Source organism: Protopterus annectens, chromosome 2.part1, assembly GCF_019279795.1.
Source record: "Protopterus annectens isolate FY-2018-M chromosome 2.part1, PAN1.0, whole genome shotgun sequence".
In the NCBI taxonomy this organism is placed as follows: domain Eukaryota; kingdom Metazoa; phylum Chordata; order Ceratodontiformes; family Protopteridae; genus Protopterus; species Protopterus annectens.
In genome coordinates, this window is record NC_056729.1 from 345821524 (window position 1) to 345835238 (window position 13715).

The window sequence follows — 13715 nt, forward strand, 5'->3', positions numbered from 1 at the left end:
AACATTTTTTTTTTTGCACAAAATTATTACATATATACATTTTTTAGTTGTACGTTTCTTATTATTAGTAAATGTCCTTAAAATTATGATATAAGTTGAATAACTTAATATATATTTTTATAACAGTATTTTTATATTAATATTGGCATAAAATTTGCATACTTTACATGTCATTCTACAATTTTAAATTTATATATATGTTTTTTATAATTCATATGTTTTGTTTCTTATAGGCAATCAATATATTTAGTTAAGTTTATATTTAATATTTATATGTTCTAATACACAGTTATATTCCTGGATCTATGTTATATTAAATTAAATCACACTATCTTTACCTAAATAGATCTTGTCTATTAGCTTTAAGGCATAGGAAGTATCCTGTTATATAAATTCTAACCATAATTAATTTTATTCAAGACTTATTTATTTGTGTATTTAACTGTATGGTTTCATTTTCAGCATTTTTAGCATTGCTATATATTTTCTACCTCATTGTTATTTGTGCCACTGGATGCTTTATGCTTCAAGTTACCAGCACATTTCATTAGACTCTGCTTGGCTCTATTTGGTCTGTGATATACTTTAAAAGTTATATGTCACTTGGTTTGAGCTAGTTGTATCTTTGATGTTTTAACAACATATTTTATAGCAAGACTTAAGTATGCAAAACTTTTAAAAATGATTTTATTTGTTTTAAAAGACATCGATAGAACTCACATTAACCATGATTATAATGGTGCTTTAAGTACAAATACATATTTTTAGTAATATACTTTTAGAAATGCTTTATAGTAATCTGATGTATATTTTCAAATAATTCATTCTAAATAATTTATGTTAAATGAATGCAAGCCTCGGTTACGACGGTAACCATACAAACGTTCACCCAGTATTATATTCATTAGCATTTCGATGCATAAAGTTTTTATTGCCTTTTTCTAAACATAGACTAACTGTTGAACTACACTAAGTTCCTTAAATGTTTACTTGTTTGTTTAGTTGTATTATCAACCGCAAACAAATCCTTTTAGGGCTATACCTGTCAGCTTTCAGTTGCGCAGTGTTCTCAATGCTTTCATTTATTTTACCTAAATACAGAGTTATAGTTGAATTATATCAAGTTCCATGATAGTTTGTCTAACTCATTATTTAAACAATCTAGTGTACATTTTAAATAATTTGTGTTAAATGTATGTAAGCTCCGGTTACGATGGTAACAGCATAAATGCTTACCCAGCTTTATTTCTATTAGTATTTTGATGCGCAAGGTTTCTTTTGCCTTTTGTCTAAACATGGATTAACTGTTGAACTGTACCAAGTTCTTTAAATGTTTAAATGTTTACTCGTTTGTTTAGATGCATTGGCAATCGCATATAAGCCCTTTTAAGGGCTATACCTGTCAACTTTCAGTTGCACAGTGTTCTCATTGCATTTATTAATTTCACCGAAGCACAGAGTTATAGTTGAACCACATTAAATTCTATGATTGTTTGTTTGTTTAACTCATCATATATACACATATTTACACTTTTAATTCATAAACAGTAATATGAGTTATGTTCAAGTTCTATTACTTTAGAATTTGTATTCATTATCAATGAAAGCGTTGCTTCCGATAGTTTGTCAGTTGTTCTTGGAAGCTAAGCATTGCTGCTTTAAATGGTTAATGAGGTACTTAATTATATAGGGCTTGGTTTTAATTTATATAATTAGGTATATAAGCACTGTATTGTAGAGTTTTCATTTGTCTGATGAAGCTGGCTTGACCAAGCTACCCTTCAATTATACTTGTCACAATAAAGAAGAATTTTACTTTGCTCTGCTGCCAATAATTTCTTTGAACTGTGGATTTGGGAAGTCTGTTAAATAGCAACCCAGTATTTCAACTTCATTGCGGTGAGATCAGGTTTCTGCTTTTCACAGTCTGGAAACAATAATTGCCTCATTCCTGCCTGCAACAGGAGTTTCAGTGATGGGCAAAGGCTTGTCACCAGAACAAGGGGCAGCCATTCACTTTACCCCAGCCAGGCAACGATTAACAACGGATGCATCAGATTATTCCTGAGGGGCCCACATGGCAGGAAGGTGTATTCAAGGCACATGGTCCGCGAACCAAATGCATCTACAGATCAGTCAAAAAGGGATGCTAGCTGTTCAGAGTGCCCTGACAGCCTTCAAGGACCTACTTCATCCGGGACAACTACTGATAAAGCAGACAACACCACGGTCATGTGGTATATAAACAAGCAGGGAGGCACACATTCCCACCCCCTTTGCAGACTAGCCATGACTTTGTGGGACACAGCATGGACTTAACAAGTACATCTGCAGGCACAATTCCTGCCAGGAAAGATAAATACTCTGGCAGACTAAGCATAAACCTCATGGATTCCCCCCCGAGTGGAAATTGGATCCACAAGTCTTCAGCGTGATAACAAGAAAATGGGGATGCCCGGAGATAGATCTATTTGCCTCTGCTCACAACTACCAACTAAAACGATTCTGCACAAGGACTTATCACAGACAAGCATGGAAAGTGGACGCCCTGTCTTTCAGCTGGAAAAGCTTAACAGTATATGCCTTTCCTCCACGGCCTCTCCTCCCCAAGGTACTCCTAAAGGTCAGACAGGAGAAGCCAAAGATATTAATTGCCCCAGACTGGCCCCGCCAGTACTGGTATCCAATTCTATGGAACTTGTCTCAATGCCCGGCTTGGACCTTGCCACAAATACCTCATCTACTATCCCAACAAAACAGTCGGATCCTGCACAGCCAGCTAAAGACCTTAAATCTGGCAGCATGGTGGATAATGTAGTCCTACAAAACGTGCCTCTCACGAAAGCTGTGCTGGATGTCATTTTGGAGGCCAGAAGGCCTAGTACCAGAAAATCTTACGCTGGAAAATGGAAGAGATTCTGTGCTTGGAACCAGGCACAAGGAATTGACACAGCTGTACCAAATATTCTTCAGATTTTGCAATACTTAACTGAGATGCTGGACAAAGACCTATCCTTTTCATCAATTAAAATTCATGTCTCTGCCATTTCGGCTCATTACAATACAGAGCCACCAATCTTTTCTCATCCTTTAAGGCAGTACCTCAGAGGAGCCAAAAACTTAAGGCCTGCAAGGAGATTACCAATACCTGCATGCTACCTCAATTATGTCTTGGAAAAATTCACCCTGCCTCCTTTTGAGCCAGTCGCTACAGCTGATCTAAAGTTTTTATCTTGGAAAACAGCTCTGCTCCTAGCAATAACTTCTGCAAGACGAGTCTCAGAGCTACAGGCACTCCTGGCTGTGGAACCTTTTATCATTTTTTATCCAGACACGGTTTCTCTGAGGACAACCCGACATTTATGCCTAAGGTAGTGTCCAGTTTGACCCTTAACCAAGCTATTCATCTGCCTACTTTTTATCCAAACCTACAGAATAAGGGGGAGAGAATTTTGCATTCTTTGGACATACACCGACAACTACGCTTCTACTTGAACAGAACCAAAGCTTTCAGAAAGACTGAGCAACTTCTAGTGGCATATGCTGCAGGATCACAAGGAAAGGCCATCTCAAAGCAGACTATTTCTAAGTGGATAGGCCACTGCATTCATTTCTGCTATTCACAACATAGCAAGCCAATGCCTAAGGGCATTAGGCCACATTCAACCAGAGCAGCAGCCACTTCAGCAGCCTTCCTCAGGGGAGTACCAACCAAAGACATTTTAGAGGCTGCTACCTGTAGTTCAGTGCACACCTTTACAAAGCACTATCATTTACCACACTACTCTAAATCCAGGGAAGGCTTTGCCACTGCAGTTCGCAGGGCCTCATAGCCTCTCCTAATGCTATATTAGCTCCAGCCTCCCAACCATAGCTTTGGGATTCAACCCAAGTGTAATGACTGCAACTTTGAAACACGAAGAACATAGTACAGTTTTGTACACTTACCGTAAATGTAGATGTTAGAGTGGATTTACTGTTGCCGTCCAGGTTACCCACCTACCATCCCCCATTTCTTTGCTGGAACTTATCTACACTTCCCTAATCTATACAGCCTATGTGGTGCATTTGCTTGTAGATGAAGGTATAATATATTTTGGTGTATGCATGTTTTATTGGCATATTTTTTAGCCTACCCTTTTGGGGGCACCTGACATCTGGGGCAAGAAACTGAAGAAAATGGTGTCGGCTGCATCTTTTATACCCCTGGCACTCTGACGTCAGGGCAGAGGTGACAGCAACCGACGCCGGACCTAGTCTTTGGAATTCAGGCCGACTGAGGGTAGCCTGCCAGCAGGGTAACCCAAGTGTAATGACTGCAACAGTGAATACACTCTAACATCTACATTTATGGTAAGTGTACACAACTGTACTTTCTAGATACCAGTCACAGGATTCTTACAGGTCAAAGCAATGGGGTGCCTCTACCTCCAAATCTGGAGGAAATAAAACGCAACCCTACAGTAAGCAGTCTCAATGACATCCCTCTGCCATCACCAAGCACTTATCTTTTGGCAGCTCCCTTAGGGGAAAATTAGCACTTTATGGTCAAAATTGTCTGTTAATAACCCAGGACAAGTGTGTATTAAACATAGTATCCAAGGGATACAGATTCCACTTCCACACTCTGCCAATTCCAAACGGTTGGCCAGATCTGCCAAAAAAGCAATGGGCAGAGGCACAGAAACAAGTTATCCCTCATGGATATGGGGCTATTCAGCCAGTGCCATAACAGGAAAAGGACTCAATATATTTAGTTAAGTTTATATTTAATATTTATATGTTCTAATACACAGTTATATTCCTGGATCTATGTTATATTAAATTAAATCACACTATCTTTACCTAAATAGATCTTGTCTATTAGCTTTAAGGCATAGGAAGTATCCTGTTATATAAATTCTAACCATAATTAATTTTATTCAAGACTTATTTATTTATTTGTGTACTTTTAACTGTATGGTTTCATTTTTCAGCATTTTTTAGCATTGCTATATATTTTTCTACCTCATTGTTATTTGTGCCCCACTGGGTACGTTTATGCTTCAAGTTACCAGCACATTTCATTAGACTCTGCTTCGGGCTCTATTTGGTCTGTGATATACTTTAAAAGTTATATGTCACTTGGTTTGAGCTCCGAGTTGTATCTTTTGATGTTTTAACAACATATTTTTATAGCAAGACTTAAGTATGCAAAACTTTTAAAAATGATTTTATTTGTTTTTAAAAAGACATCGATAGAACTCACATTAACCATGTACGTATAATGGTGCTTTAAGTACAAATACATATTTTTAGTAATATACTTTTAGAAATGCTTTATAGTAATCTGATGTATATTTTCAAATAATTCATTCTAAATAATTTATGTTAAATGAATGCAAGCCTCGGTTACGACGGTAACCATACAAACGTTCACCCAGTATTATATTCATTAGCATTTCGATGCATAAAGTTTTTATTGCCTTTTTCTAAACATAGACTAACTGTTGAACTACACTAAGTTCCTTAAATGTTTACTTGTTTGTTTAGTTGTATTATCAACATAAACAAATCCTTTTAGGGCTATACCTGTCAGCTTTCAGTTGCGCAGTGTTCTCAATGCTTTCATTTATTTTACCTAAATACAGAGTTATAGTTGAATTACATCAAGTTCCATGATAGTTTGTCTAACTCATTATTTACACAATCTAGTGTACATTTTAAATAATTTGTGTTAAATGTATGTAAGCTCCGGTTACGATGGTAACAGCATAAATGCTCACCCAGCTTTATCTCTATTAGTATTTTGATGCGCAAGGTTTCTTTTGCCTTTTGTCTAAACATGGATTAACTGTTGAACTGCACCAAGTTCCTTAAATGTTTAAATGTTTATTCGTTTGTTTAGATGCATTGGCAACCGCATATAAGTCCTTTTAAGGGCTATACTAGTCAACTTTCAGTTGCGCAGTGTTCTCATTGTATTTATTAATTTCACCGAAGCACAGAGTTATAGTTGAACCACATTAAGTTCTATGATTGTTTGTTTGTTTAACTCATCATTTATACATATATTTACACTTTTAATTCATAAACTGTAATATGAGTTATGTTCAAGATTTATTATTTTAGAATTTGTATTCATTATTAATGAAAGCATTGCTTCCGATAGTTTGTCAGTTGTTTTTGGAAGTTAAGCATTGCTGCTTTAAATGGTTAATGAGGTACTTAATTATATAGGGCTTGGTTTTAATTTATATAATTTATGTAGTATATAAGCACTGTATTGTAGAGTTTTCATTTGTCTGATGAAGCGTGGCTGTGACCACGCGAAAGCGCTTACCCTTCAATTATACTTGTCACAATAAAGAAGAATTTTACTTTTGCTACGGCTGCCAATAATTTCTTTGAACTGTGGATTTGGGAAGTCTGTTAAATAGCAACCGCTCAGTATTTCAACTTCATTGCGGTGAGATCAGGTTTCTGCTTTTCACAGTCTGGAAACAATAATTGCCCTCATTCCCTGCCTGCAACAGGAGTTTCAGTGATGGGCAAAGGCTTGTCACCAGAACAAGGGGCAGCCATTCACTTTACCCCCAGCCAGGCAACGATTAACAACGGATGCATCAGATTATTCCTGAGGGGCCCACATGGCAGGAAGGTGTATTCAAGGCACATGGTCCGCGAACCAAATGCATCTACATATCAGTCAAAAAGGGATGCTAGCTGTTCAGAGTGCCCTGACAGCCTTCAAGGACCTACTTCATCCGGGACAACTACTGATAAAGCAGACAACACCACGGTCATGTGGTATATAAACAAGCAGGGAGGCACACATTCCCACCCCCTTTGCAGACTAGCCATGACTTTGTGGGACACAGCATTGACTTAACAAGTACATCTGCAGGCACAATTCCTGCCAGGAAAGATAAATCCTCTGGCAGACTAAGCATAAACCTCATGGATTCCCCCCCCGAGTGGAAATTGGATCCACAAGTCTTCAGCGTGATAACAAGGAAATGGGGATGCCCGGAGATAGATCTATTTGCCTCTGCTCACAACTACCAACTGAAACGATTCTGCACAAGGACTTATCACAGACAAGCATGGAAAGTGGACGCCCTGTCTTTCAGCTGGAAAAGCTTAACAGTATATGCCTTTCCTCCACGGCCTCTCCTCCCCAAGGTACTCCTAAAGGTCAGACAAGAGAAGCCAAAGATATTAATTGCCCCAGACTGGCCCCGCCAGTACTGGTATCCAATTCTATGGAACTTGTCTCAATGCCCGGCTTGGACCTTGCCACAAATACCTCATCTACTATCCCAACGAAACAGTCGGATCCTGCACAGCCAGCTAAAGACCTTAAATCTGGCAGCATGGTGGATAATGTAGTCCTACAAAACGTGCCTCTCACGAAAGCTGTGCTGGATGTCATTTTGGAGGCCAGAAGGCCTAGTACCAGAAAATCTTACGCTGGAAAATGGAAGAGATTCTGTGCTTGGAACCAGGCACAAGGAATTGACACAGCTGTACCAAATATTCCACAGATTTTGCAATACTTAACTGAGATGCTGGACAAAGACCTATCCTTTTCATCAATTAAAATTCATGTCTCTGCCATTTCGGCTCATTACAATACAGAGCCACCAATCTTTTCTCATCCTTTAAGGCAGTACCTCAGAGGAGCCAAAAACTTAAGGCCTGCAAGGAGATTACCAATACCTGCATGCTACCTCAATTATGTCTTGGAAAAATTCACCCTGCCTCCTTTTGAGCCAGTCGCTACAGCTGATCTAAAGTTTTTATCTTGGAAAACAGCTCTGCTCCTAGCAATAACTTCTGCAAGACGAGTCTCAGAGCTACAGGCACTCCTGGCTGTGGAACCTTTTATCATTTTTTATCCAGACACGGTTTCTCTGAGGACAACCCGACATTTATGCCTAAGGTAGTGTCCAGTTTGACCCTTAACCAAGCTATTCATCTGCCTACTTTTTATCCAAACCCACAGAATAAGGGAGAGAGAATTTTGCATTCTTTGGACATACACCGACAACTACGCTTCTACTTGAACAGAACCAAAGCTTTCAGAAAGACTGAGCAACTTCTAGTGGCATATGCTGCAGGATCACAAGGAAAGGCCATCTCAAAGCAGACTATTTCTAAGTGGATAGGCCACTGCATTCATTTCTGCTATTCACAACATAGCAAGCCAATGCCTAAGGGCATTAGGCCACATTCAACCAGAGCAGCAGCCACTTCAGCAGCCTTCCTCAGGGGAGTACCAACCAAAGACATTTTAGAGGCTGCTACCTGTAGTTCAGTGCACACCTTTACAAAGCACTATCATTTACCACACTACTCTAAATCCAGGGAAGGCTTTGCCACTGCAGTTCGCAGGGCCTCATAGCCTCTCCTAATGCTATATTAGCTCCAGCCTCCCAACCATAGCTTTGGGATTCAACCCAAGTGTAATGACTGCAACTTTGAAACACGAAGAACATAGTACAGTTTTGTACACTTACCGTAAATGTAGATGTTAGAGTGGATTTACTGTTGCCGTCCAGGTTACCCACCTACCATCCCCCATTTCTTTGCTGGAACTTATCTACACTTCCCTAATCTATACAGCCTATGTGGTGCATTTGCTTGTAGATGAAGGTATAATATATTTTGGTGTGTGCATGTTTTATTGGCATATTTTTTAGCCTACCCTTTTGGGGGCACCTGACATCTGGGGCAAGAAACTGAAGAAAATGGTGTCGGCTGCATCTTTTTATACCCTGGCACTCTGGCGTCAGGGCAGAGGTGACAGCAACAGGCGCCGGACCTAGTCTTTGGAATTCAGGCCGACTGAGGGGTAGCCTGCCAGCAGGATAACCCAAGTGTAATGATGCAACAGTGAATACACTCTAACATCTACATTTATGGTAAGTGTACACAACTGTACTTTCTAGATACCAGTCACAGGATTCTTACAGGTCAAAGCAATGGGGTGCCTCTACCTCCAAATCTGGAGGAAATAAAACGCAACCCTACAGTAAGCAGTCTCAATGACATCCCTCTGCCATCACCAAGCACTTATCTTTTGGCAGCTCCCTTAGGGGAAAATTAGCACTTTATGGTCAAAATTGTCTGTTAATAACCCAGGACAAGTGTGTATTAAACATAGTATCCAAGGGATACAGATTCCACTTCCACACTCTGCCAATTCCAAACGGTTGGCCAGATCTGCCAAAAAAGCAATGGGCAGAGGCACAGAAACAAGTTACCGTCCCTCATGGATATGGGGGCTATTCAGCCAGTGCCATAACAGGAAAAAGGACAAGGGTTTTATTCAGGACTGTTCTTAGTACCCAGAAAAGACGAGGCCTGGTGCCCAAGACTGGATTTATCAATTTTGACATTCAAAATGCTAACTTTGCAGCAGCTTCTGTCCATGCTGGGCAAGAACGCTTGGCTAGTGACTTTAGACTTAAGAGGCATACCCACATATCCCAATAAGGGAATTGTGCAGAAGATACCTCAGTTTCAAGGCTGGCTTTATGCATTACCAATTCTCTGCACTGCCCTTTGGCTTATCTACTGTGCCTAGGGTCTTTACAAAGTGCCTGGCACCAGTAATTGCATTTTGCAGATAAAGTATACACATCTGTTCTTAATTGGATGACTGTCTCATTTAAGCAGAGAACAAGGACTGACTTCTTCAGCATCTGGCGTTTGTGAAAAGGCTTCTAACATGCCTTGGGTACACAATAAACAAAAAGAAATCACAGCTGGTACCCTCTCAAAAGATAACATTCCTGGGTGCAAGCTTGAATACAACTGCCCAGATGGCTTTCCTCACACCAGACAAAGGCAACTGACTATTTACTTCAAACAGATGGCAACAAAAACCCAGTTATCTGCAAGACAAATTCTGCAGGCTTTGGGGTTCATGGCATCCTGCACTCTACTGATTCCATATGCAAGACTGCATATGAGGAAACTACAGTGGTACCTAAAAAGTTTATGGAGTCGTCATTGTCACAGTCTGGAAACAATGATTCCTCTCATTCCCTGCCTACAACAGGAGTTTCTTTGGTGGGCACAGGCATGTCACCAAAACATGGGACGGGCTTTCACTCTACCTCCTGCCAGCCAAACCTTAACTACAGACGCATCAGACTATGCATGGGGGGCCCACCTTGCGGGAAGATGCATTCCGGGCATATGGACCCCAAAACAAATGCATCTGCATATCAACCAAAATGAGATGTTAGGTGTTCAAAATGCCCTGACACCCTTCAAGGACTTGCTTCATCCAGGACAACTACTGATAGACAGACAACACCACGGTTATGTGATACATAAGCAGGGGGGCACACTCGTACCCCCTTTGCAGACTAGCCATGGCACTGTGGGGCACCGCCTTGACTTACCAAGTACATCTTCAAGCTCAATTCCTGCCAGGAAAGCAAAATACTCTGGCAGACGACTTGAGCAGAAACCTTATGGACCCTCATGAGAGGAAACTGGATCCACAAGTCTTCAGCATGATGATAAAGAAATGGGGGAGCCCAGACATAGACCTATTTGCATCTCCTCGGAATTATCAACTGGACAAATTCTGCACAAGGACTTATTACAGACAAGCATGGAAAATGGATGCCCTATCCTTCAGTTGGAAAACCCCATCAGGTTTATGCCTTTCCTCCTCTGCCTCTTCTTCCCAAGGTCCTACTAATGGTCAGACAGGAAAAACCAAAAATTATACTAATTGCCCCGGACTGGCCCTGCCAACACTTGGATCCAGTCCTAAGGAATATGTCACAATTCCCAGCTTGGTACTTGCCTCAAATACCTCACTGTCTCAGCAAAACAATCAGATCCTGCACAGTCGGCTCCAAACACTGAACCTGCCAGCATGGCTGATTATGTAGTTATTCAAACAACACCTTTCAGTAAATCTGTGATGGATGTCATTTTGGAAGCCAGAAGGCCTAGTACTAAAAAATCTTATGCTGATAAATGGAAGAGATTCTGTGCTTGGAACCAAGCACAAGGAACTGACACCGCAGAGCCAAATATTCCTCAGATTTTACAATACTTGACTGAGATGCTTGACAAAGGCCCATCTTTTTCATCAATAATAATGCATGCTTCTGCCATCTCGGCTCATTACAACACAGAGCCACCGATTTTTCTCACCCTTTGCTAAAGCAGTATCTTAGAGGGGCCAAAAATTTAAGGCCTCCCAGATTATCACCAATTCCTGTATGGGACCTCAATTTTGTGCTGGAAAAGCTCACCCTGCCTCCATTTGGATCAGCTGCTACTGCAGATATAAAGTTCTTATCATGGAAAACAGCTTTGCTCCTGGCAATTACTAAAGCAAGAAGGGTTTCAGAGCTACTGGCCCTCATGGCTGTAGAGCCTTTTATCATATTTTACCCAGATACGGTGTCCCTCAGGACCAATCCTTCCTTTATGCCTAAGGTGGTTTCCAGTGTGGCTCTTAACCAAACTATTCATCTGCCAACTTTTTATCCAAATCCGCAGAACAAGGGGGGAGTGGATTCTGGATTCCTTGGACATGCACAGACCACTAAGATTCTACTTGTGCAGGGCTAAAGCTCTAAGAAAAACTGAGCAGCTACTGGTGGCATTTCCTGCAGGATCAGAGGGGAAAGGCTGTTTCAAAGCAGACTATTTCAAAATGGATAAGCCTCTGCATTCGTTTCTGCTACTTACATTATGGTAAACCGGTGCGCAAGGGTATTAGGTCTCATTCCACCAGGGCTGCAGCTACATCATCAGCTTTTCTCAGAGGGGTACCAACCAAAGACATTCTAGAAGCTGCTACTTGGAGTTCTGTTCATACTTTTACAAAGCATTATCATTTGCCTCTCTTCTGTAAGTCCAGGGCAGGCTTTGCCACTGCAGTTCTGCAGGGCCTTATAGCCGCCCCTAATGCTGTTTAGCTCCAGCCTCCCATCCATAGCTTTGGGATTTTAACCAAATGTAATGACTGCAACATTGAAACATGAAGGACATAGTACATTTGTGTACACTTACCATAAATGTAGATGTTCGAGTAAATTCACTGTTGCAGTCCAGGTTACCCACCCGCCATCCCCCTTTTTATTCTGGAGTTTCTCTTTCCTTCACTATATTCTACAGCCTTTGTGGTGTATTTGCTTTTAGATGAAGGTAAACATTATGCTGCATGTATATATAGTTTATATATATATATATATTTTTGCTCCCCATTTGGCTTCACATCTGGGACAAGAAAAACTAAAGAAAATGGCGTTGGCTGCCTGTTTTATACCCTTGATGACCTGACATCATGGAAGAGACGACAGCAACTGACGCAGGACCCAAGACTTTGGAATTCAGGCCAAATGAGGGCAACCTGCCAGCAGATTACCCAAATGTAATGACTGCAACAGTGAATACACTCTAACATCTACATTTATCGTAAGTGTACACAACTGTACTTTATGGAAAGCAAATGCCACACTGAGATTTTCATAATCTGTATGTAACTTGTCTAGGCCCAGACCATGATGATGATCATTGTGTTTCACTGTTGCAGTCATTACTCTTGGGTTATCCTGTTGGCAGGCTACCCGCAGTCTGCCAGAATTTCAGTCTAGGTCCGGCGTTGGTTGCTGTCGCTTCTTCCCTAACAGTGCGCCAAGGGGTACAAAAGATGCAGCCGACACCATTTTCTTCAGTCTTTCTTGCCGCACAGTGCCCGAAGCAAAAGCAGTTGGCAAGTGCCGGTCGGCCAACTCCTAAGATTTTCAAATCTGAATTTCAGAACCGAAGTCTTCATTAAGTACCCCGTTGAGGAAACTTTTTTCTTGCTCCAGACCGATGTCAGAAAAAGTTAACAATTGTATTTCTTGTGGGAAGCAAATACCTCATAAGGATTTTCACTCTTACTGTATTTCTTGCCTAGGCCCTGATCACAACGTTGCTAGCTGTCGGTTTTGTGCTAGATTCAACCAACGCACTATCAAGCGTCTGTTCGAGTTTGCATTTCATTACTTTGGCCGAAGATTTAATTATATTATGCCAGTGGAACAGCCGACAACCGGAGTTTATAAGAAACGCAAGGACAAGGATAGGCATACTTTACAGTGTGGTTTTGATTCATTAGAGGCTTCTTGTAGAGCCGCAGTTACAGGCTCTGTTATTCAAAGGCATGCTTGGTTGAAAGAACAAAGTTTACCTGACCATGTTAAAGTTAAATTATTGGATGCTGCACTACAGCATGATACTTTGGTGTTAAGGCAGAAGAGGTGTTAAAGAAAATGGAGATTAAAGCAAAATCAATGCAGACAGTAAAGGATTTCTTACAGGTTCAACCACCCAGGTTTAGCAGAAACTGGCCTTCAAAAATTGGTCCTTTCCAGTGTCAGACAGGCCACAAAGAGGCAGATACAGATGCCCAAGAGGCAGATCTCAGCCCCAAGGCTCCTACAGACCTAAACAATGGGGTGCTTCAGCCCCCAAAGGAGGGGAAGACAAATCACAACCTTATCGGAAACAGTCCCAATGACTTCCCTCTACAGGTGCCAAGCACTTTCCTTTTGGCAGCACCCCTAGGGGGAAAGCTAGCACATTTCTCAAAAAATTGGCACATAATCACCCAGGACAAATGGGTACTGAATATTGTCTCTCAAGGTTACAGGCTCCACTTTCACACACTTCCAAAATCAAGAGGTATGCCGGACCTGCCACAGAAC

The 13715-nt window shown here is 40.8% G+C and overlaps 1 protein-coding gene across 1 annotated transcript in view; it reads left to right on the plus strand.

Moving 5' to 3' along the window:
• Positions 1-13715, plus strand: part of DHX15 (DEAH-box helicase 15) — a 1215680-nt gene that overhangs the window by 529853 nt on the left and 672112 nt on the right. The gene's annotated exons all lie outside the window — the stretch shown is intronic.